Raw genomic sequence first — 27,242 nt, forward strand, 5'->3', positions numbered from 1 at the left:
AAAAAAAATTTGAATATTTTTTTTTTAAGAAAGTAATATAAATATATTAAAATTAAAAATTAATCAATATTTCAGTTTTTCTTTTTTTAAATTTCAGAAAAATATATATTGTTATTTACTCAATAAAATATTTATAAATAAACAGTTAAAAAACTGTAGAAAATCAGTACAAAAAAATAGGTATAACTACTACTACACTTAAAAATTAGCATTTCAAAAGCCTTTGCAATTCACTGAAAAAAAACATAGGTTTCAGCGATGCAAGGCGCAACGAGGAGAATTGTTTTAATTTCTCCTCACTTTTTCCTCTTTCAATGCATGCTGCATTCCACAGCATACATTGCAAGAGAAACATGCCTTTACTGATTGTTTTTGTGTAGGAAGGTGTCCCTTCCTGCACAAAAACAATCTCAGCACGACACAGACATTCTTGCACCATGGTGCAAGGGTGCCTGTGTCACCGCTTGGCTGCAGTTTGTGCAGCAGTGCAGAGGGAAGCACAGAGTTGCAACATATTCATGTACATATGTCACATCCCTGTGCTTCGGAAGTGACACAGTGCAGTGCAGCTAAAGAGATTGCAGTGTCACGCTGCAGTACTTCCTTATAAATCTTCACCTATAAATTCACCCTACACTACTAATGCATTCTTTCAGTCAATCATGCTGTATAAATATATTCAACCAAACTTTCACACATTACCTTGCAATTATAGTGCTGTCTTTAACCAGATAAGGTTGTTCTGATAAGAACTTTTTTTCTTCTTCTTTTTTTTTTATTTTTTTTAACAACTTTGTATTTTTTTGGGTGTTTTTTAAAAAAATTAACAAAAAAAGAACGAATAAAACAGGAAACTTTTGGAATTACTTATTCCAAAAATAAAATAAAAATAACAACAATGTTTGAGTTGCGCAGCACAAACTGCATCCACCGACTGCTCGCCGAAGCATTTAAGTTTCTTACACTTCATGCAGTGTTGCTCGAGAGAGGAAAATTCTGGCCTAATGTCCAATTGCAGGTGTTCCTGAGGACGCTCTAGACGTACTTGCCACAGCAGGTGAGGGGTTCAAAGCAGCTTGCCTCATTTCCTCCTGTGGAAGATTGAGAGGATGAGTGGTCCAGTGATGCTTGTACATAGAAGCCGTGCCACAAGAGTATTTTTTTCACTGACTCTTGACAGGACTCTGTCACAAATTTTGCATGTCACCTGTCTCACATTTACTTTCTTCTCTCCAGGTGGAAAAACGAAGAATTTCCACGCTACAGATTCCGGCCTCTGTGGACATGGTGCCTCCTGCAAGAATTCTTCTTCAGAAGATTCTTCCTCCTGCTAGTGCTGCTGTGCAGATGCCATTTTGTTTGATATTTTTTGAAAATCACCAAAAACAACAAGCAAAAAGGGTTCTTGTAGGAAAAGAGATGTCTCTCTAAGGATGCTCCAACAAGAATGATTAAAGTGGGTGGGGTCCTTCAATAGTTACAGTGGGAAATGTTATGAACCAATGAAACCTTTTTTTTGAAGTTACATGGGATTCGCGCACTCTGTGCTCACAATGCATGCACCAGACGCGACTTCACGAAAATATATTTTAAAATAATATACATTTATTAGTACAAAGATATTATTTTTATGAATATCTTAGATAATCTCTTGCCCTGATATGTATATTAAAGACACATACATATCATTTTAGAACATCATTTTTTTTGCGGGAGTTGCGCACTCAGCGCGCCCCAGCACGTATATGACGTCACGCGCGACCCGCCACCGTGCAAGTGTTGCATACCGTAATGCACATGTGTCGCGAATGCGCAGGAGCAGGTGTCGGGGACTGGTCGCATACCAATCGCACACATCACTTAATATTAAATGTATATGATGTAACTGAAAAACACAGAGCTCGTACGCGGATCCTTCACGACTTTTCTAAAATGGCGGCTAGAATCCTCGCACCCACCGTGATGTGTACGCTTTGGGTGCGCGACTCCGAAAAAAAATGTGAATGTTTTTTTTTAAAGAAAGTAATATAAATATATTAAAATTAAAAATTTATCAATATTTCAGTTTTTCTTTTTTTTAAATTTCAGAAAAATATATATTGTTATTTACTGAATAAAATATTTATAAATAAACAGTTAAAAAACTGTAGAAAATCAGTACAAAAAAATAGGTATAACTACTACTACACTTAAAAATTAGCATTTCAAAAGCCTTTGCAATTCACTGAAAAAAAACATAGGTTTCAGCGATGTTATAGTTAGAAATAAGCATTTAAAAAAGCTTTGAAATTCACTGAAAAAACCATAGGTTTCAGAGACGTTATAGTTAGAAATTAGCATTTACAAAAACCTTTGAAATTCACAGAAAAAAACATAGGTTTCAGGGGTGTTCTAGTTAGCTGGCCCGCAATGCACTGCTGATGATGTCACATATTACATAATTTGTGACATGGTCAGTGACATCACTTATAACATCACTGATGACATCTCAAATGACATCACTGATAACATCACTGATGACATCATCCACGTGACAATCTGATACACCTCATCATACACTAGTATAACCTTTCATTATGCACTGCACTGGCTCCCTGTCAACAAGAGAATCACCTTCCGCCTCCTTACCCACGCACACAAAGCTCTCCACGATCAAGGCCCGAGCTTCCTCAACAACCGCATCAACTTCTACGCTCCCAAACGCCACCTCCGTTCTGCCAGCCACGCCCTCGCTGCCGTCCCACGCATCCGCAGAGCCACTGCAGGAGGAAGGTCCTTCTCCTACCTCGCCGCCAAGACCTGGAACTCCCTCCCGGCCGACCTGCGCCTGACCCAAGACCACCTCTCCTTCAGGAAGAAGCTCAAGACCTGGCTGTTCGAGCAGTAGCGGCACCCCCCCCCCCCCCAAGCGCCTCGAGACCCTACGGGTAGGTAGTGCGCTCTATAAATGTCTTTGATTGATTGATTGATTCATCACTCACTGTAAAATACAGAGTACCATATTTGAAACCATTGAGACACCAATACCAGTTACTACATACCCACTCACTGATTCCTAAGTCTACACACACAAATACCCATTTAACAACAGAATCATTTATACCTGCAGCCACTAATTAATAGAACACTATCAAATGCACTTATACACATATATAGACATTGACACATCAGCAGTCATCTTAGTCGGTTATGTTACTCACCCATGAAAAAAATTAATCACAATTACATTTACTCACACAATTATACACACAACACCTCATTTATTCAAACACATAGTAACTCATAGTTTATATGTTAAAAAAATCACCATTACAAATATACACTCATTCATATAGTTACTCTCACAATCACTGACTCTTACATATACTTATTTATATACACAAACTCTCACATGCAATGCCTTTTATTTTTTTTACTTTGTTGAAGATGTACAACTAAAACATATATTCGCTCACCAACACACAAATAAATACACACATTCTCCCAATCAACTGTTTCCACATGCACTCTTAAACCTATACACCTAGTCAATCAACCATTCACACATCTATGCATAGTTACACACACCCCATCCAACTACACACAAACTCAGTGTCCCATACAAATACTCACCCAACTAATCAATAACTAATATACACACTCATGTAGTTAGTGACCAACTGATGCTGCATGTTATACAACAACAGAGACAGTAATGCACACATTCACATAGTTTAATTACTAATCCATGTATTAAGTGAGACACTTTTAATTACTCACTTAAACATACAGTCAGACAGCTACTAAATCCTCCATCCAGACAGTTATATATCCACTCAATCTTCAATACAGATTGGTATATATATAATACATATTTCAATTTCAAACTAAACCACATTCACTGGATGATGTCATCAGTGATGTCATTTGAGATGTCATTATTGATGTCATCAGTGATGTCACTGACCATGTCATGAATAATGTAATATGTGACATCATCAGCAGTGCATTGCAGGTGTGCGAGTTATAGTTAGAAGAACTAACTATAACTGAGGAGTTTCTATGGTTTTGTACGAGTGAAATGTTCAGCTAACTATAACACCCCTGAAACCTATGTTTTTTTCTGTGAATATATTTGTATATATATATATATATATATATATATATATATATATATATATATATATATATATTTGACAACACCATTTTTCAGCAAATAAGGGGAGTAGCTATGGGGGCCTGCTTCTCCCCCAGCTATGCCTGCCTGCATATGGGCTGGTGGGAGGAGCAGGTCTTGAAAAGGGAATACGAAAATACTTTGAAGACACATGTCCCTTTATGGCTGAGGTATATTGACGACCTCTTCATTCTATGGAGGGGGTCGGAGGTAAAAGCCAGGGAGTTCATACAAATGTTAAATGACAACCTTTTGAATTTGCAATTTACTGCAAATATGAGTAAAACCTCTGTAGTCTTCCTAGATGTGGAAGTGTATATTAACAATAATAACCTATGCACCAGACTCCATCGCAAGCCTACAGCTGGAAACTCTGTTCTCCACGCCTCCAGCCATCACCCCCAGAACCTGATCAACAGCATCCCCTATGGGGAGATGCTGCGGATCAAACGCATCTGTAGTGACAACAAGGAATGTCAACTGGCTCAGGAAAGTTGCAAGGAAAGGTTCCTTCAAAGGGGATATAAACCCGGAATCATTGATAAGGCTATTCGGAAAACTGAAACTTTGATCCGTGACAACATCTTAGCCCCCAAAATTCCTGCTATGGCTGATGACCCTAACAGTAAATTACGAGTCATCATTACTTACAACAAACAACAAATGGCCATTAGAAAGATTCTCAGGAAACATTGGGATTTGTTGTTGAAGGATCCTGTCATAGGCAATGACTTGCTTAAAGACAATCCTACTCCCTTGATAACCTTTCGGAAAGCCAGATCCATGGGAAATTGTTTAAACAAATGTAATCCTGAAATTAGACCTCCATCCAATTGGCTGTCCAAGCAAAAAGGTTTTTTCAAATGTCTCCTATGTAAAGCCTGTAAACATGCGAAGAATGTCAAAGAATACAGTGTTCCATTCTTGCCTGACCCTGTTAAAATCAAGCGACGCATTACGTGCAAAAGTGAATATGTCGTATATGTGTTGGAATGCCCTTGCGCATTACGCTATGTGGGCAGTACAAAGTTACCGGTACACATGAGAATCCTGCAACATCTCAGGGCAATTAATAACAAGGATCAGGCTTATCCTGTAGCACGACATTTTCAAGCTAAGCATGATAGTGACAATACTTTGCTTCAGTATTTTGCTGTGGATTGCATACCTCCTTCACGTAAGGGAGGCAATAGGGACAGTGCTTTGAGAGTACTAGAAACCAGATATATTTTGGAATTTAATTCCAAGGTCCCAAATGGCCTTAATACCACGGAGGACTTATATACCTGTATATAAACTGTCAATATTACAACTCTCCTGTCTCTGTACTGAACAATGTGTTTTACAGGTTCCTGGGGTCACTTTGTGAATGAATTTACTGTATAATTTTAAAGTACCTTTTGCTTGTCAACTTGTCCCAGAATCTCTAAAGTCGCCTCTTTTAGATGTCTCTTGCTAGTCTACATCTTTGCGCTATAAAACATATTTGAGTATTACTCATTTTTAAATCACCCATACACATTACGGGATATCTCTGTTATTCGTACAGAGTCTTATATGTTTGTCTATTATTCTTTTCACTGTTGCACTTGTTATCACTTTATCATTTTTTTCGCCTAGTCATTTTTAGGCGGCTGATAACATCGATCCTTTTATATCCTAGGACCCTTTGGCCCATTTTGAAGTGCTTGCCCACTTGGGCTATATTAACGTGAACAGCAAATTTCTAGACTGCTTTTGAAGTGAATGGATACATATATATAATTGTGGATGATCTCCTTATATTATTTGGGAATCATCTTTTAATATATCTCTATTTTATTTGAATATGTATATTTATATATTTTTATATATACATGATTTTCTATTGAGATGTATTTTTATATACAATTTTGTATCAATGTATAGGTGTATATTTATGAAATCACTTGTAAATATTATCTATTTTAATTGTACATAATATCAATATGGAGTGTACATAGGTATCCTACTAGCGGTCTTGTCTATATTTACATTATTGCACAGTCTGTTTTCCAGTTTTATAGTGCAAATGTTACAGCTGGTTCTAATCATTGATTGCTTGTCACTTTAAATGAGGCATGGGTCCATGAGTAACGCGTCATGTGATCAAGGTCCAGGTCGGACCGAAACGCGTCATGGCGGCATACTGATGCAGGCGGAACTTTTTCTTTAAATAAACTTTAAGAAAGCACGAAATACTGGGTCCGCGCTTATCTATCCGAGTCCTGTCTGTCGAGTGGATTCTAAAGATAGAGTACTGGAATATATATATATATATATATATATATATATATATATATATATATATATATATATATATATATATATATATATATATATATATATATATATGTTTATAGACATATATATATATATATATTCACAGAAAAAACCATAGGTTTTACACATGTTATAGTTAGGAAGTAGCATTTAAAAAGCCTATGAAATTCACGGAAAAAACCATAGGTTTGACACATGTTATAGTTAGCTGGAAATTTTACTGACATAAAACCAATGAAATTCCACGTTATAGTTAGTTGGACTCACTATAACTTGCGCGTGCAATGCACTGCTGATGACGTCACATATTACATCACTCATGACATGGTCAGTGACATCACTCATGACATCACTGATGACACCATCCAGTGAATATGTGTCTTTCTGAAAAATAAATATTAGTGAGTAATGTTTAAATATTTAAATATATATATTAGTGTTTCACTTTGTGTATAAGTGGCTACATGTGTTGGTAAGTAGCTACATGCGTATGTATATGGGTTATTAGATGTTTCTCTTAGTATCAGTATGAGTGTCTATATGGTTTGGTGGGGGTATTACTTAGCACATAGATGCATGAGTCACTGACTCTCTGTTTGTATGTGTTTTGAAGACAGCATATGTGCAGGACTGTATGGGTGGTTGAGTGTGTATATGTGTTTGTTAGTGAGTGAATGACTGTCTCACTAGTGTCTTTATCAGTAACGACATATGTTTTAATCTAGTATATGTGAATATTGATGTATATAAGTGAGTATATGTGAGAGTAAGAGATTAAAAGAGTTCCTGTTTAAATAAGTATGTGTTTCTATAAGTGATTGTTTAAGAGAATAAATATGTGTAATTTTCAATAGAAGTAAGGTGGAAGTGTGTGTATAACTCTATATTCAAATAAATGGATGTTCAATAGTTTATTTGCACGTGTGAGTATGTGTGTGAGTAACTTTTCGATGATTGTCGGTGTGTAACAGGATGTATAGGTGTATCACTTCATATGATGAGTGAGTATATGTATGAGTGGATGTGTATATAGATGGTGGAATTACTGAATTACTTGTTGTAACTGATATGGGTATCTGTATTTTTTTTAAATTTCAGTTTCTATTTTTGAATATGTGTTTCAAGGGTTACATTACAGTGAAAGGAGGTGTGTCACTATGTCACAAGGATGGTGTCATCAGTGATGTCATGAGTGATGTCACTGACCATGTCATGAGTGATGTAATATGTGACGTCATCAGCAGTGCATTGCACGCGCAAGTTATAGTGAGTCCAACTAACTATAACGTGGAATTTCATTGGTTTTATGTCAGTAAAATTTCCAGCTAACTATAACATGTGTCAAACCTATGGTTTTTTCCGTGAATTTCATAGGTTTTTTAAATGCTACTTCCTAACTATAACGTGTGTAAAACCTATGGTTTTTTTCTGTGAATTTCATTGGTTTTTAAAATGCTAATTCAGAAAAATGTCGTGTATGCAACCTATACTTTTGGCAATAAAGTTCTGGCAATATTTTTTTCGAAAACAAGCTGTTTTCTTCACTGTTCAAGTTGCATAGAGACTCCTTGTAAAGCAATACAGAATTCGAAAGTCTGTACCTTGCCTTTTTTTAAACACATTAAAATTTGTCTGTAAATAAAAATAGCCATACTAAACTTTCGTGCGCGACCCGGTGTGCGCACTCTCGGCAACAGTTCTCAATAAAATGGATATCGCATTTCCAGGCTTTCGTGCGCGACCGAGTGCGCGCACCGGCCTATATATTTCGTAAAAACCTTGCGATTTGCACTTATTGAATTTCTACATACACCCCTCAAAGAACTTATAGTACGTCAAAGAGACTGTACCTAGACTTCTTTTTTATTCTTATGAAACTTTTCAGTAAATGGAGCCGAATGTCTTTTTAAACTTTCGTGCGTTACCGGATGTACACACCTTGGTATTTTTTTTAGAAATATAAAACGTTTCATACTTTAACAATTGTGTGCTTAAATCCAGCTCAGAAGATATACAAAATCAGGATGGTAGTTGGTTCAACCCGGACCGTTTATTAGAGGTAGATCGTCCGACTCCACCGGAGGACACCCCTAATAAAAAGGACATATATATAAAATGCGGACTAGCCGCTGTATCGTGCTAGCAAACTATAACATATAAATCGTTAGAAAAAACAAAAGGAATCGAGCAAAATCAGTAGGCCACTGATGAGATCTTTTTTTGACCTCGCTAAAATAGAAAAATTAGGAACAACCCCTCATGAGAAATATGAAACTAGTGAGAGAAACTGAGCTCGACGCCATGATGGCTGCAAGACAGCTCGGCTCCGCCGCCCACCCCACCCAAAATAACGACAAATAATATAAAGATACACAACACACCAGCAAAGTAACAGGGTAAAACGTTTTATTAAATAACTATTTACATGGCAGCCTACTGCAACATGAAAACAACACTTTCAATTGGTTCTTAATAGTTTCAATTCTGGAATTTACACGCAGCACTCCACCCACTTCCCTCACTATCTTTTCTACTCTCAAGAGAGAACAACGTCCTACATCTTTCGGAAGACTTTGGTGAAATGGCTACCGTATCTCATTCATCTTCCGAATCTGACCAAAATGATCGACTACCTTTAATAAGAAAAAATAAATCTTTCATCTGGCAATTTTTCACTTATCCTGAAGATCAAAAGAAAGTGAATGCACCAAAAGTAACCTGCACGATATGTGACTTGGTTCTCTCAAGAAGAAATCCAGCAAAAAAATATTCCTTTTCCATACATACCATGGTGCGGCATGTCAAACAAGTGCACCCTCTGCAATTTGCAGAGGCAACGACAAGAGCCCTGGCCACGCTATTACCATTAGAGGTGGCCAGCACATCTTCTGATCGACGACCTGTATCTCCATCGAGTGCAGAGATGGACTTCAGATATTTAACTATATATGGTCTATAACCTATGGTTTTTTCAGTGATTTTCTTTGGTTTTTTAATAGCAAATATCAAAAGCTTTTTTGTGGAAAATGCCTAAAATTAGGTATACATAAGCGGCGTTCATTTATGTTCACCACAGCCATTGTTAAAAGTAAAGTGAAAGTCGCGAAACAGAGGCCACGCCATCTAGTCCCTTTTAGGCCCCATCATGCACGTAAGTAACAGCCATTTTCTGTGTCATGGCCTCTCTGCCCACTGCCAATAGCCTATGATTGTTCGAAATTGGTTCTCTTTGGGTCATTCTCTGTTCACAAATAAGCATAAAGTCGCAATACTCTGTTTAGTTTTTGCAGATAGTGAAGGATAGGTAGTGCACACTTTTGTCCCCTTTGTAACCCGTCATGCCTATCTCTGCCCCGTTTGTTGGTAGTTGGTTCAACCCGGACCGTTTATTAGAGGTAGATCGTCCGACTCCACCGGAGGACCCCCCTAATAAAAAGGATATATATATATAAAATGCGGACTATCCGCTGTATCGTGCTAGCAAACTATAACATATAAATCGTTAGAAAAAACATGAAACTAGAGAGAGGAACCGACCTCGACGCCATGATGGCTGCAAGACAGCTCGGCTCCGCCGCCCACCCCGCCCAAAATAACGACAAACACTATGCAAATATTATAAATATATACAACACACCAGCAAAGTAACAGGATAAAACGTTTTATTAAATAACTATTTACATGGCAGCCTACTGCAACATGAAAACAACACTTCTAATTGCTTCTTAGTAGTTTCAATTCTGAAATTGAACACCCAGTACATCCAGAGGTCATGTCCGACAAGTTGTGTGGGGGGATGCCTTGCTAATGCCGCCACCCCCACCACCTTCTGTAGGAAGGACTCTGGATATCCTTGGTCCCTGAGAGGCTTCAATGTCCCTGCCTTGCACACATGTCATAAGTTCTGGATGTTGAGAGCCATACTTCAGGGTCCGACAAGTTGTGTGGGGGGATGCCTTGCTAATGCCGCCACCCCCACCACCTTCTGTAGGAAGGACTCTGGATATACTTGGTCCCTGAGAGGCTTCGATGTCCCTGCCTTGCACAAATGTCATAAGTTCTGAATGTTGAGTGCCATACTTCAGGGTCCAAGAAACACGGACTCGGAGGGGGCGCTTGGCTCCTGCCCCCTCCCCAAGTCTTGTTCCCCTGGTATGGCCTGAGATCGCCCCCGACATAGGCGGCCGGCTCCCGGGGTCAGGCGGAACTTCTTGCCTTTTGATGCCTCTTCCATTCTGGACCTTGTCCCACAATCCGTTTGACCTGAAGACACGTCCTGCGGTGCCCTGGTCCAACCATCACATATACCTGCGCCAGGAGACGGCGTGGGGTGCACTGGAAGGGAGAGGCGGCGCGAACGAGCCTCTCCCACCTCACCAGGTGGAGGTTTCTTAGCTACACCCCAGCGCTTCACTCGGCCAGCTGAGTTCCGCCTGCTCCTGCGGCACAGTGCCTCGCTCGGCCAGCTGAATTACGCCTGCTCTTGCTATTACACAGTCTCACCCGCCATCCGGCTGAATTGCACCCACTCTTCCGATACAGCGACAGGCGGCTGCCACGGAGCTCAGGAAATGGCGGTCGGATCCACAGACTTGGGCCTGGCCTGCAAGGATGGCTCTGGGCAACCCTGGAACTCGGACGCTTGACTGCTAGGGCATGAGCCCCATTCCCAAAAGCGTCCCCTCAGCCTTGAAGATTCTACAAGAGTCACCGAGGCCCCCGACTCCTGCAGACTTCCGGTGGGGAGCGACTGCCATGATTGCACGCGGAATGGCCACGACGTAGCCACGGGGTGCTCTCATGCTGACGCCAGCTTCAGTCTGAAACATCCAGAAACACTGTAGACTACCAATTCTATCAGTTCCGGTGGAGCCCCAACGACGTATCGCGTTGTTGCGTAATCCGTCATATGACGCGCCGCGTTAGCGCACCCGGAAGTGCTCCGGTGCGCGAGGCGCGAAGCGCAGCTTCCCGGAAGCAATGCGGGGCGCGTAACGTAAGCATTTACATTTCAGTTCGTTCTCCCTCACAATATTTTCAATGTCACATAAAAGTCACCCATCACCCACTGCCATCTCTGGCTGTTTCCATGGTAACACCTCATTCTGCACCTGGCTGAAGGCACAGGTCAAAAGTTCATATTTCAACGTTCTACAGCAAAGTAACAACACTGTTTTCCCTCCAGAAACACCTGCCAATCCACAGCTCTGTTACATGTCTTTTTTTTTCACACCCAATAGTACTTTTCGTTTAACATAAACATTAACATGCAACGTACTGTTCAATCTCCACTTCTTACAATCAACCAATCATTTTTATTTTTTAAACCACACCCAGCCTCTTCCTTTTTCTTTATTTAGAATTTCAACTTCTAACTACCATTCCACTTCCAGAACCGATCGGAGGACGACTACAAATCCCTTGAAAATGAAGGTCTGGCTAATAGGACACAGTTATATTCACTGGAGTGAAAATATGCAGTAAGCAGACGAATTTGCAACCTCAGCTTACCAAATGTACACATAACATGGATTTCCAAAAGAGGATTGAAATGTCACCAATTGATTCCATTGGTGAAAACTTTTATGCATCTCCCAGAACCAGACCTTATAATTGTGCACTGTGGTGGGAACGATCTAGGCACAATCACTCGGGTAGGTCTGGAAATGCTTCTAAAAGACACCTTTCGACAATTGATGACACTTTTTCCTCGATCTGCCTTGGTATATTCCAATATATGCCAAAGACAGAAATGGAATTGGTCCAATCACCATTGTGCACAATTTGAGAAAGCAAGGAGACATGTAAATAAATCTGTTTCTGCGTTCCTCAGAGATTATAGCATGGGTTCTATTTACCACAACAACTTGCGATACCACATGCAAGACGTCTATAGGAGAGACGGTGTTCATTTCACGAATGAGGGAAACAGAATCTTCCTCTGCAACATCAGGCTCTGCATCGGTACTTACTTATAAATGCAGAAAACACTCAATTAACACAATGGCTCTTTTCAGAGCCACCTTATGTCTAAGCACTCAAACTTCTGATTTATCTCCATTTTCACACTCTTGTAAAAAGGTGTGCGCGACCGAGTGCGCGCACCACGCAACTTTAACAAAAAAAAATATATATATATTTTCGCCTTTAAGGGCCTTACTGCACACCCTGAGAAAACCTACGCAGCAAATTAATCTCTACCTTCTCCCCTTTCCATATTCCAACGCTTTGAAATCAACAATATATTTACTCGCAATGACAAAATGGCGTTCAACACTTCCTGATTTCCTTCGAATCGAACGTTAACAGACGTCACGCAGCAAAATTCCGCTCGCGCACGCAGCCGTTTGGGTGCGCGCACGTGTGCGCGCGTATAGATATATAATTGACTTTAACTTTAATTTCCTCAGCAACTACTGAACGGATTTACACCATTCCAAAAAAAGCGTAATCTGCGAGCCGGACTGTACAGTTTTGCCAAATTTCTTATAAATCCATTCACCCGTTCGACCTGTAGCCGAGTCTAAAGGTCCTATGGAAAATAACATGGAGAAAACACGTTTTGGGACCCCCCTTTTATCTCAGCCCCCACTTGACCAATCCCCCCCAAACTTTTAGGGAAGGAGCGCAGCGGACCGAGCCATCTTCTTTGAGAAATTCGCTAAGATTCTTCAACCAGGGCCAAAGTTATTCCAAATAGAATGTTGAGGATTTCCTATGGAAACTAGGTCCTAACTATAACTACCTACTGGCGACCGCCAGTAGGTAATATATATATATATATATATTGATATATATGTTTTTTGCCTGCTCACTCGTCACCTTTGTCGATATCATTTATGAAACCTTGACCTTGACTGTGTTATTCCCAATATTGCTATTTATTGAAATGGCCCGTAATATCTTACTAAGATGGCGGATCTGGGTGAAATAATTATTTTGCCCTTTTTCAGTGTCAATGCATGCAAGAATTGTTGAAAAATTGTGGTTTCTGGTGCGCCTGATTATCATTGAGGAAGGGGTTAGTCGAAATGCGTCTGTTTTGCACAAGTTTGAATAATAAAATAATAGAACTTACCCCAGCGAGTGCTTCTTATCTATTGGGCACAGTTACCCTGTCCTTATCTTGGAGCTTCGATATTTACGTGGGCGTGATAGAGCGCGCAGTTCACCCGGGTCACCTTTTTCCCAATTTCCACGCACTGGGCCCTGGCGTGCATACGAATGACAGTGTTTTGCGTGAACCGGGTGATTTTCCACACGCTACTATGAGTAATTCGGGGGGTGACTCTCACACCACTTACTATTCATGTACCTGACTTACCATAGGCACATTACTCCTGATAGATCAGGAGCTAGCAGTGGACAGGTAACAAGATTCCTAAAAAGAGTAGAGCCTTTTATACACTTAGTACAATTATCCACACTCGATAAGGTATAATGACCACAGACACCTGATGGGTTTTCAAAGTTTTATATAAAGAAGTTTAAAATGAATATGCCAGGATAATGAGGCAGATACAAATCAGTACATCAATAATCAAAATTAAAGCCACAATGTAACTATGGATTAGGGCAAGTACCATTAGAGTATTTAGGGAACACTACAGAGTATGGGTATTACGGAACATGCTATTCAGCACCGGCTTAAACTAAGGCAGGGGACGTGAGAAGGACCTATCATGTGCACTTATTCTTATTCTAAACTTTATGCTATTCTTACTAAGTTCACAGCAACCCTACTAAAGGGAAGGGAAAAATGGAACACACTAACATAATATGACAACTGCATGTAAATCACTTAAAAGGTGATAGGCAAATATCACAGGCAAGAGTGCTTTATTAAGAAGAGGAAAGGTAAGAGTATAGTCATACGGACACCCACATAAAATATTTACCTAGGACGGGAATGAAGACTAACCCTGGCCACGGGTCAGTTGGGACAAGTTCGGGGACAAGGACCCTCAAGGATACAGGAATACCAAAAGGTGAGCAGGTACAGCTCACGGACAGTCAGGACAGGATACCCCTCAGGATTTGGGTCAGGACTGGGCTCACCATAGGGCACGACCAACACCTGCAGCCTCGGATGCAACGCCTGCGTTACCCCCTCTTCTGCACAGAATCTGCCAGTAACCCCGATTGGGTTTTCGAATTTCCCAGCAAAGTGCTTCGCCAGCACTTAGGTCTATTTCCACCCCTTGGAGTTTGTGGAAAGTGTGGACAGAGTGCTCCGCAGCGCTCTGTATCAATCACCTATAGAATTCGTAGGGTCAGTGACAGGTCTGCTACTCGGACAAGTCGGACAATTTCTCTAAGCTAAACTAGACTAGTTATACTCTTTTGGGACCCCTAGACCACCCACAAAAGTTGCAAGTGACAAGTTCCCAACTTATGATTGGTCAGGAAAGGTGGTTATGTCATGGTTACCACCTATAATTCTTCGTTCCCACAATGAATATTTAATTTTTCATACCCGCCCCTTGCGTTCACGTTCCCAGGCATAGGAATATGGAAAACAATGAGAGTGTACAGCATATAGAAACATTGTATCACAAGTTAGGTAGATATCAGCATCTTCTCCCATGGCCTAGGTAGGTTCCCAGGCGCATCTTGCTTCAGGAGCCAGCTGGCTGAGTTTTGCTTCTGCCCAGTTGGGTTTTTCCCTCATCACGTGTGCGGGGAGTTTACAGGCTTCAAAATGGATTTGATTTCCCGACCCCGGCCCATGGATGTGTAATACATGAAAAGTAAGCGAAAACGAATTAGAAACACAGACAAAATGAATACACTGTATACCAGGTAATGCTTCACTGCACCCCTTACTTTATAATATAGCATTAAGGTTAGTGCAAAAAAGACAGATATGCGAAAGCAGCTTGAGCAAGCAGAGGGCATGGTTAAAGACAAGCAGCCATTTTAGCAACAATGCGCATGAGCAACAAAATCCCTCCAAAATGCGAGTGCGTCACATCACGTGGGTATGACCGACGTATGCGCAGACTGGATTTTCTGCGGAGCGGCCATTCAGTAGTGCAAGCTTGGTTATTACGGAAAAACACATAGGCAAGCCTCCTAGGGACACCTGTGTGTTGGGGAAAAAGGCGAAATAAATGACGGACAGGTTGAATTAATATTATTACAAGTTAGGCGAGGTTCTTGAGTAAGAGCAAGTCGCTTTGCGTGCGAATCCTTGCTCCATCAATCCCCTCTTTGATGATATTTACTATCATCACTATACAGGAAACAGATGCCAACTTCATTCTTCCAATTCGTTCATTTCTATTTCAACAAATTTATTGTTGAGTTTTCTTTCAGCTTCTCTATGAGAATGATGATTTTTGGCCTTTTTATAAATCTGGTTTCTTAATTCTTCTAATTCCAACTCATCAACATTTCTCTTCACTCCTCTCTTATTCACAGTGTACTTCTTTTTACATTTTTGACATTTACAGCAGATGAATATGATCAGTACAGTCCAGCTATTGGCATCAGTATTTTCCACAGAAGACTTTTATCTAAGTTAGAAAACCAACTACCTACAGAGGAGAGACCATCAGTCAGTCTCTTCCAGGCACTGTCAACCTCTAATGGTTTGAGTTCTTTTTCCAAATTAGTTATGTTCCTTACATATTTCTTAAGTTCGATACTTTTGTCAGGTATGTAGGTGCAACAATGTTGCGCCTTCAGCATCCTGCAGACTCCGCCCTCTTTTGCCAATAAGGTGTCAAGAGCAAGGCGATTCTGTAAAACCATTGATCTGATCGCAACCATTTCAGTATTGACCAGCAGGAATCCAGCAGCAGTGTCAGTTGATAACCGATCCACTACTGTAGACAATTTGCAGAATCTGTGAGTATTCAGAACTACTCCCATTCCAGGTATCAGTGCACTAAAAATATCACCTACTATTTCTCCTACACTTTCACGTTTTCTACGCGCTAAGCCATTAGTATCTTCATTGTTTCCAGCAGCGTTGTTCACATGGTATATTTTTGGGAAAACAATGCCAAAGTAGCAGCTTCCATACCAGTGATCCGGTAATTTGAAATAAGCCTTGTTCCCACATATATATTATATTCCAGGAAACACAGGTTCTGACCCATTTTTGAAACCCCAACCTCCAATTACCTTGTAATTATGTTCACACTCGCTGGAACCGATGAATACATTGTTATAATAACTAGTCTTTTCTCTATGCAGACAGAGTTTCCCTTTCCGTTCAAAATCCAGCAACAAAGCAGGAGCAGCTTCGCCTTCTGAGGTGCTTTCCATCTTTTCTGCCCACCTAGGGGTTCTATCCTTTTCGTCAGTGGCCTTTTTCTGAAACTTTTCCCTCCTTCTCTCTGCCATTTTTATAAACATCTTTTCCTGCTCTTGTAAGGAACAGGTCAGATTAGCTTGTCTAGCTTCATTTAAGTCTATGTCACCTATAGTCAGGAAATATTCTCCCATGTAACGGGTCACCTCACTTCTAATATGTACAAGGTTTAGGTTTCCACGAACAAGAAGTTCTGAAAAGATTACGTCAGTGTTTGAGTAATAGTACTGTAAAGTGCTTCTATAGAATAAGCTTGCTAATATACTACAGGAAATTCCGTAGGTCAGGGGTAAATGGTGATATGTCACGCCTTCAGCTACAGAAGTGGGTAGCTTCATGCAAACATAACAATCTTCTATTTCCATAGCTTCTACATAGTGCACTAAGAGGTTAGCAAAGACATTTAAGTGTGTCCTGTTTCTCATTTTGTGAAAATGTAGTCCACCCTCGTCTGATGCTTCTAATTTATGTCGTGTTTGTCTCAGGCTAACTGTATTGTCACGTTTTTCTAAACTTCGTGGTGTTTCTTCAGTCTGTACAACTTCTGAGTCTAACGTCACTGGTTCAGTAGGGTACAAGTTAGGATCTTTACTTATCATAAAGGGTATAAAGACTGTTAGTCCTATCCATATCACTATCAACATTGCTACACTACATAAGCATATTTTACAGCAGGTTTTGCAACATCTAAATTTGGATCTTCCATTGACACTTGAATCAGACATTATAGCTTACAGGTGGTTCCTTTTCGACCCCTCTTTGTTTCTTTACACCAGTTGCTCACTTAGTTGGGTTTCAAGGAGGGTCTTCGTCAGAACTCCGATCAGCAATGAACTCTTCGTCACTTTTGCCACTGTGGTTGGGCTCATCAATTTCTTCCAACACCAAGTAAGTCCATTCAGGGCTCCGATACAACCTGTTCTGTTTCTTTACTCTGTCGCTTTTTCTGTTAGACTTGCCTCGGGCTTCTTTTCTTTCGCTTTCAGCCCGTTTTCGGTCTTTTAGTTTTTCTTCAACTGTTTTTATTCTTAGTCTCAGTCTTTTGATGTATCGGGGTTCACCCTTACTCTTGTGGCTTTCAGTGGTCGAGGAAACTTGACCTTCCTCGTGAACTCTCTTGATTTCACTTCGTTGTGGCACTTTTGTCTTGACAGTGTCTATTTCCCTTCCTGTCTGACTAGTTCCAGGTCTTTCATCTATTTATTCTGCCTGGTTTCTAAGCTGGCCTTGTTCAGGTTGGAGTTGTATTTGTTCTTTACTTTCAGGCGATCTGGATTCTGCTTCCTGAACATGTTCGTCTATATCTATCTGTTCCTGTTCATGCACTTCGATCCCTTGATTTTCTTCTGCATGAACTTCAACTTTAACCACTATCTGACCCTTTCCAGTTTCTGGAGTTTCAGGAGGAGTGTCGATGACTTGATCTGTCCCTACTTGACCTATTTCCTGATCAGGTTTGATGTGAGTCTCGATGACCTGACCTTCGTCCTCTAATTCTGTCTCACCTGCACTATCCCACTCACTATCTAGGTAGGAATATTTTCTGGTTCGTATTGGATCAAGAACCTGGTCGTCGGCAGGGAACCAATCAACGTCTTGACTTGTGCTCGGTAGTTCGATGTCAGCGAGATCCGGACCCTCTTCGGGAGTCTCCTCAGCTGGACTACCTTCAGCTTCAGTCGCGTTTTCTCCGGTTACCCGCTTCGTGTGGCTGGCATGGATCCACTTCGGTACGCCAGCACACTTTACAGCAGTTGTGGTGACAAGGATCACTTGTCTTGGCTTTCCCCACTTTGGTCCAAGGCAACTCTTCCGGGTGTGTTTCTTTAACACCACCCAATCACCTGGTTTCAGTTTATGTGCTGGAGTCTTGGGCCATTCGTCAGCTGTCTCTCCAATCTGGTAAGAGATAGAACGCACTTGGTCACCCAGCTGCTTGCAGTATTCTAGTACCAAATCATCAGAAATACTTAGCAGTTTGTGTCCAGGTACACATGCCTGTCGCATCACTCTCCCCATTAGCACTTCATGGGGGCTCAGGCCTGTTTTTCGGTTCGGAATACTTCTCAAACTCATCAGCACAAGGGGCAAAGCTTCTATCCAGTTCATTTTGGTGGAATCACATATTTTCGCCAGTCTGGACTTGATAGTACCATTCACTTGTTCCACTATTCCAGAAGCCTCTGGATGATATGCACAGTGCAGCCTTTGCTCCATCTTAAATGCCCTACAGAGTTCTTTTAGGACATCGTTTGCAAAGTGCCCACCTTGGTCTCTTTCAATAGTCTCTGGAATTCCATATCTAGGTATCAATTCCCTGAGTAATAGTTTGGCTACAGTTATGGCATCATTTTTCTTTGCTGGGTAGGCCTCCACCCATCTAGAAAATAGGCAAACTATGACCAGGATGTATCTGTATCCTTTGCACATGGGCAACTGGATAAAGTCCGCCTGCATCCTGACAAAGGGACCTTCTGCCTTTCCAATTGTACTTTGTTCTACTACAGTCCTCTTTCCTGCGTTGAATTGTTGGCACACTAGGCACCTCTGGCAAAGTTTTTCCGCTTGGTTCCTGAATTTTGAATTATAGAATACCTTTTCAAACACACAACACATTGCATCCCTCCCCATATGTGTGGGTTCATGTATCATTCTGACCATTGGGTCTACCAGGCTGTCTGGCAGTACAGGCACACCAGTTTGGTTAACCACCACACCATCATTCCTGATTCTGCATTCGTTCGTCCTCCATCTGTCCTTTTCTTCCCTGTCTGTTGCCTGTTGTAAGTCTCTCAATTCCTCCCATGTAGATACACTTTCAAACAACATCAGTTGGCAGCTGTTTCCACCACCCCATAATCCAATTTGGAGGGACATTTTGTGTCGGGCACAAAACTGGGAAATTTGGTCAGCGTATCGATTTCCGGCTGTCACATCATCATTTCCAGATCTGTGAGCCGCACACTTGACCACAGCCAATTCTTTGGGCAATTGAATTGCTTCCAGTAGGTTCTGTACCACCTTTCCATTTCTGATAGGGGTACCTGAGGAAGTCATGAATTCTCTTTGTAACCATAGTTGGCCGAAGTCATGAACGACCCCATAACAGTACTGGCTGTCGGTATAAACAGTTACTCTTTTGTTTTTCCCCCGCTTACAAGCTCTTGTCAATGCGATTAGTTCTGCTACTTGTGCAGATTTTACTTCGCATAGGTAAGATGCTTCCAGGGTTGTCGCCAATGTGACTATGGCATAGGCAGCACTTAAACCTCCATCTTCATGTCTCAAACATGAGCCATCCACAAACATCATAATATCCTCATCAAGTAAGGCTATTTCTCTGATATCAGGACGTGGCTTAGTGCTGAATTCTGTCAAATCTATGCAGTTCTGCTCCATTTCATCCTCTGCTTCTACATCCAGAGGAATAGGCAACAGGGTTGCAGGGTTCAAGACATTGCACCGGGAAATAATTACATTCTCAGCACCTATTAGAATTCTCTCATACTTAGTCAGCCGACTAGGGGTGAGATACTGGGTCTTGGTTCGGGTCAGTAAGATAACAACAGAATGTGGAACATATACAGTGACAGGATGTCCCATGACAATATTCTCACTCTGTTCCAGACTGGCGCAAGTAGCAGCTACTGCCTTCAGGCATCCGGGTAATCCAGCAGCCACTGGATCTAAAGTGGCCGAAAAATAGGCCACGGGACGCCTGACCAGCCCATGCTCCTGTGTCAGGACTGAGAGCGCACAATTGTCTCTTGTGTCACAGAACAGTTCGAAGTTCTTGGAATAATCAGGCATTCCTAATGCAGGAGCTGAGCACAGACAATTTCGCAATTTTATCCAAGCGGACATGCTTTCATCGTCCCAACTGACTGGGTCCTCCACTCCTTTCTTGGTCATTTTTATCAGGGGTTTTGCTAGTGCTTCGAATCCTACAATCCATTGTCTGCAGTATCCTACAACTCCTAGGAACATTCTTACTTCTTTCTGGGTTCTGGGCAGGTCCATAGTTTGAATTATCTTGATCCTTTCTGTAGTGACTTTTCGGATCCCTTTCTCTAGCTGGTGCCCCAGATATTTCACTGAGTTCCTACAGAACTGTAATTTGTCTGGTGATACCTTATGTCCTCCCTTTCCTAGGTGATTCAGCAAGGCAATGGTATCAGTGACACAGTCAGTTTGGCTTTTAGACGCCACCAAAAGGTCGTCTATGTACTGTACCAGAACAGACTTTCTTGGCAGTATTAAAGATTCAAGGCATCTCTTTAGGATCTGGTTGAAAATCGATGGACTTTCGGTGTACCCTTGGGGGACACGATTCCAGACATAGACATGGCTGTCAAATTCAAAACTGAAAAGGAACTTGCTTTCAGGATGCAATGGGATGGAGAAGAATGCATGGCACAGGTCAATGACAGTGAACCATTCCGCATTCCAAGGAATCTGATACAGTATCACTGCGGGGTTGGGCACAATGGGGCAGCAAGGTACAACAATTTGGTTTACCTTGCGCAGGTCCTGCACTACCCAGTACTTTCCGCTAGGCTTTTTAATTCCAATTATGGGCGAATTACAGGGACTGCTCATTACTTCCTGTATGATGTTTGCTTCGAGTAATCTGTTTATTTCAAGTGCGACTCCAGCTTTTACTTCTGCACTCATTTTGTATTGTCTGGTTCTTGGGTAAACAGCATTTGTTTTTATTGCTATTTTAACTGGGTCTATATTTGCCATCAAGCCTACATCTCTTCCTGTGAAATCCCATACTTCAGGTACCACTTTTGACTGCAATTCTTCAGGAAGGTCTTCAATGGACAGAGGTCTAATTTCGGTGTCAGGTCTTACTAACATCAATTTGTACAGGCCATCTTCATCTGGGGTCTGAATCTCGACACCATTTGGTGTGCAAAAGATGGTACAGTTCATTTTGCACAACAAATCTCGTCCTAATAGGTTCACGGGACTGGAGTCACAGACCACAAATCTGTGCATTTCCTTGAAATTTCCTATGGAAATCTCCATGGGTTCAGTTACCGGAGTACTGATTATCTGATTTGAGACACCCACTACTTGGATTGCTTCTCCCGAGAGGGGTAGGTTAGGAACATCCACTGTTCTCACAGTGGAACGGGTAGCACCAGTGTCCAACAAAAAGGTGACGTCTTTTCCCTCAACCTTTCCTTCAATGTATGGTCCAGTCTGGTCTACCGGTAAGGAGGCGGCAAGTACGCACTCCTTGTCCTCCCCCCTCAGGCCCCGTCAATCTTGATCATCACAAAGGAAAGAATCATTTAACAAAAACTGCGGAATTGCTGCATTTCTCTCATTCTCTCCTTCCCATACCTCGGCCCTTTCATTCTGCTGACCCTGATTCTTATAATTCGGTCTAGGAGCGCGAGGCACTGGAGGCAGCTTTACCTGTTGCTGGTTCTTTCTTGTCCCCTCTTTCTGCACCTGTGGATTGAAACCATTTACGGGGGCATTACTAGCCTGCAAATGTGGACACTCGTCTCTCCAATGCCCTATCTGACCGCACCCGTGGCAGGGAAACTTTTTCATAGCCTCCTCCCGACTCATTTTCACCCGGGGTTTCCTTCCTCCCCCAGCATTGGAATTTTGGGCATTATTATTATTATTCAATTTACTTAACTGTTTTTCTTGCTGTTCAGCCAATTTCACTTGTGCCCACATGACCTTCTCCTTGAGGGCTTTCTTCTTGTTTTCTATTTCATCCTCACAGTACTTGGCATACTTGAGGACATCATCTATGGGCTTTCCCTGCCAACTAATTTTGTTATCTCGAATCCACTGGGATATTTCAGGTCTTAACCCTAACACGAATCTATAACTGAAATGGGTCATGTCCTTCATGTCCACATTATCAATTCCACTGTAGGTTTTGAACACCTGCAGTAACCTTTCATAAAAGGAGTGGACGGTTTCATCGCGCTCTTGGGTAGTTCTATCTATCCGGGTCCAATCAGTTTCTTTTGCGGGCACCTTTTTCTTCAGGTATTGTATGACTTGATCATACTTCCTCATTACTTCAGGTGAGGGAGCTCCAGTTTTGGGGTCTCTCTCACATTCATCATTCAGCCAATCAATTTCAATTTTACACTCAGTCCATAAATCTACAGGCACCACAATGTCGAAAAACCCATCCAGGTCTTTCAGAAGGCATTTCTGAACTTTTATGAAGCGTTCGACCTGTCTGTACCAATCAACTGGTTTTTCCCGTAACTTTGGAAAGTCATTAGTAAATGACACAATGTCTTGTCGGGACCAAGGGACATGGACATATTTTCCCCCCGGTACTTCTCTCATGGGACACAATTTCTCTGTGGGACCTACTTCTTTCAGCACGTATTCTGAAGTCATTGGTTTAGCCCTACTATCCTCCTTTTTCTTCGCCCACCGGGTTTTCCATTTTTCTACATCCCCCCATTTCTGTAGGAGCTTCAACAATTCCTTTATCTGGGTTTGTTTTCCTACCACATTCATGTTCTCTAAGTCTTTGTCGGAAAAATCTGCTCTGCAGGGTTTCTGAAGGACTTTGGAACGACTAACATCAATTCCCATGTCTGCGGCAGTATCCATCAATCTCTCATGGAGCAATCTAGTGTTCCGGGTAAGGTTTTTGCTGATGAACAGTAACTCGTCTTCACTAAAGGAGTTTAACCGGTGCAATCCTACATTACCAGCCATTAGTTCCTCTATTTCTATCCTTAGTCTATAGATCTCTAAGGGTTTCGGTTGGGGTGTGTCCTTTTCTAACTCTTTGGTCCATCTATCCAATTCTTCTGGAGAAACTACAGTGGCACTTCTGACCCCTGAAGTGGTTTCAATCAGGACCTCCTTTGTCCTAGCCTGGGTTCTTGCCCTTGGTACACTGGTTCCAGGTTCCCTGATAGGCAGATCCATTAGGGACATTACAGATTCACATTCACTTTCTTGATCATCGACTATGAGCGGCTCTTTTCTCGAGGGAGGAATGGTAGGGGTTTGTACAATTGGAGTTATGATAGGAGTTCTTGGACTAGCCAGTCTATCCCCATAAAGAGGTATGGCTGGACCGATAGTTACTGGGATAGTCAGTGAATCCGGACTGGGATTTATCTGAGCTATGGTCTGATTTGTTCAGGGCTTCCCTTTCTCGCTCACGCAAAACCCTTTCTGATGAATTGTCATGCATCACTTGAGGTACCAATGTAGGATAGATATTTGGGGCAGTCGGAAGGACCAAACTTGGTCGGTCTTCCCCAAAAGGGCGATAATTTGGAATCGCGGTACTAGGTCTGCAAAACCCGTCACCATCACTGGCTTTACTTTCAGTGCCAGGCACGTCTGTCTCACTGGCCCTTCGATACCTGGGATATTTAGAGAACGGGTTCTGTGGACTCATAGGCTCTGATTCTGCTACATAGGGAGGGGGGTTTTTCATCAACAAATCCTCTAGGTGTTCATCTTCTGAGTCCCCCACGGTCATTAGGTGGCGGGTTTTCTCAGTACATTTCCCTTTCTCTTGTTCGAGTACTCCCATCATTGGAAACAACCCCTCAACCATCATATTCTGTCTCCACTGTTTCATTTTCTGCTCTTTGGTTTCTTTTTGGACCCTTGGATACCATTTGCTTACTCCCTTGTCCATCCGGGGTCTATCTCTTTCCAGAGCCTCAATCTCCCATTCTTCTAGTGCTTCGTACTGGGTTATTCTGGGTCTGGGATGCAATTCATTCATTCGGGTTCTTAAGTTAAACAGGATCCTACCATTAAAGGTACCATCAATAGGAAATGCTAGGACTCCGTCATCTGCAGTGTACTTTACCCAGTTTTCTAACCATACACAGGTATGATACCCTTTTTCAAACATCATGAAGGAGGCAGGAGTATTTGGCGGGGGAATGATCACACCTTCCCTCGTTCTAATGGGCTTGTCTGTCTTAAAAAAATTCTTTATTTTATCGGAAAAGGACATTTTTCTTTTTACTCCGTACATTATGCGCGATCTACCTCGTAGAATCTGTTCCTTATAGAAGCCTAAGTTCTGTGGATTAGGTAGGAACTCAGGATACCACATACACCTCTCCAAACCCCTCTCAAGCTCCTGTTGATTAATTTTGTTTACCTTTGTGCTTCCAATGCTAGCGCGACTTTTATTTCGCGACAGCCAATCAATACAGTGATTACAAAAGCCCTTGTCCAATGGGTGCGCGGCCTTTCGCGAGAAGAAGTCTCACGCTCCGGCACTCACCCCTCCCTTACAATTTCAGCTTCACTACACGCCCGCTGTCTCGACCAATACCAGCGCGGCACGGAGTGACGTCAGGGCAGTCTTCCGACTGACTCCCTCCTTCACAAGGTAACGGAAACTTTGAATTTTTCCTAAAGTGCGAGTGCAAATTTTAGTTAACAATATACAACGTTCGCCGCTGTGTCTGAGCGTTATAAATAGAAAGAAAAATTTTCTCTCGCTACAAGTAAACCACTTCTGTCTACTTTTCATTCACTCCGGATAGACTTCTCTGTCTAACCTCCCACACGAGCAATATAGAACCTGCTACTCCTCTGACTCATCCACTTCTTTCCGGGATATATACTAAGTCAGGCTTTCACCAGCGGACTACTTTGCTTACCAGTCAAGCTTCGGAGACCCTATTACCTCTTCCGCATGTGCCCCTTACTAGGTGATATCACAATGGAAGTTTTAAGGACTCGTGGCAATCATTTATCCAGATACAAAAAGCCCTAATTAGTGCTTCCGGTCCTTCCTAACCATGCACTAATAACTCACGACAAGCGACCTCATCAGCTAACCGGATTCTGCTCACCGTTAGCTATAGACTTCCCCGGGGATACGGACTACACTGAACGCTTACAGACAACTTTGTTAATATTACATATAATACTTATAGCAGCAATACAAAATCATTTACATATATATATAAATCCTTTAAACATTTGCGCAATATTTGAAGCAATGCAATCAATATAAAATATTTAGCAGCACATTTTATTTTCACGGTTTATTTATTTAACTATCTTGTCTACCTATCTTAACTAGTCCTAACCATAACTCTGCTACCAGAAAATTACTGATAGAGCGCGCAGTTCACCCGGGTCACCTTTTTCCCAATTTCCACGCACTGGGCCCTGGCGTGCATACGAATGACAGTGTTTTGCGTGAACCGGGTGATTTTCCACACGCTACTATGAGTAATTCGGGGGGTGACTCTCACACCACTTACTATTCATGTACCTGACTTACCATAGGCACATTACTCCTGATAGATCAGGAGCTAGCAGTGGACAGGTAACAAGATTCCTAAAAAGAGTAGAGCCTTTTATACACTTAGTACAATTATCCACACTCGATAAGGTATAATGACCACAGACACCTGATGGGTTTTCAAAGTTTTATATAAAGAAGTTTAAAATGAATATGCCAGGATAATGAGGCAGATGCAAATCAGTACATCAATAATCAAAATTAAAGCCACAATGTAACTATGGATTAGGGCAAGTACCATTAGAGTATTTAGGGAACACTACAGAGTATGGGTATTACGGAACATGCTATTCAGCACCGGCTTAAACTAAGGCAGGGGACGTGAGAAGGACCTATCATGTGCACTTATTCTTATTCTAAACTTTATGCTATTCTTACTAAGTTCACAGCAACCCTACTAAAGGGAAGGGAAAAATGGAACACACTAACATAATATGACAAGTTTAATAATATCCTATAGGTAGGGAGAGAAGTGGAACATCACTAATAAACAACTGCATGTAAATCACTTAAAAGGTGATAGGCAAATATCACAGGCAAGAGTGCTTTATTAAGAAGAGGAAAGGTAAGAGTATAGTCAGACGGACACCCACATAAAATATTTACCTAGGACGGGAATGAAGACTAACCCTGGCCACGGGTCAGTTGGGACAAGTTCGGGGACAAGGACCCTCAAGGATACAGGAATACCAAAAGGTGAGCAGGTACAGCTCACGGACAGTCAGGACAGGATACCCCTCAGGATTTGGGTCAGGGCTGGGCTCACCATAGGGCACGACCAACACCTGCAGCCTCGGATGCAATGCCTGCGTTACCCCCTCTTCTGCACAGAATCTGCCAGTAACCCCGATTGGGTTTTCGAATTTCCCAGCAAAGTGCTTCGCCAGCACTTAGGTCTATTTCCACCCCTTGGAGTTTGTGGAAAGTGTGGACAGAGTGCTCCGCAGCGCTCTGTATCAATCACCTATAGAATTCGTAGGGTCAGTGACAGGTCTGCTACTCGGACAAGTCGGACAATTTCTCTAAGCTAAACTAGACTAGTTATACTATTTTGGGACCACTAGACCACCCACAAATGTTGCAAGTGACAAGTTCCCAACTTATGATTGGTCAGGAAAGGTGGTTATGTCATGGTTACCACCTATAATTCTTCGTTCCCACAATGA

The sequence above is a fragment of the Lissotriton vulgaris genome, chromosome 4_1 (assembly GCF_964263255.1).
Source record: "Lissotriton vulgaris chromosome 4_1, aLisVul1.2, whole genome shotgun sequence".
NCBI lineage: Eukaryota > Metazoa > Chordata > Amphibia > Caudata > Salamandridae > Lissotriton > Lissotriton vulgaris.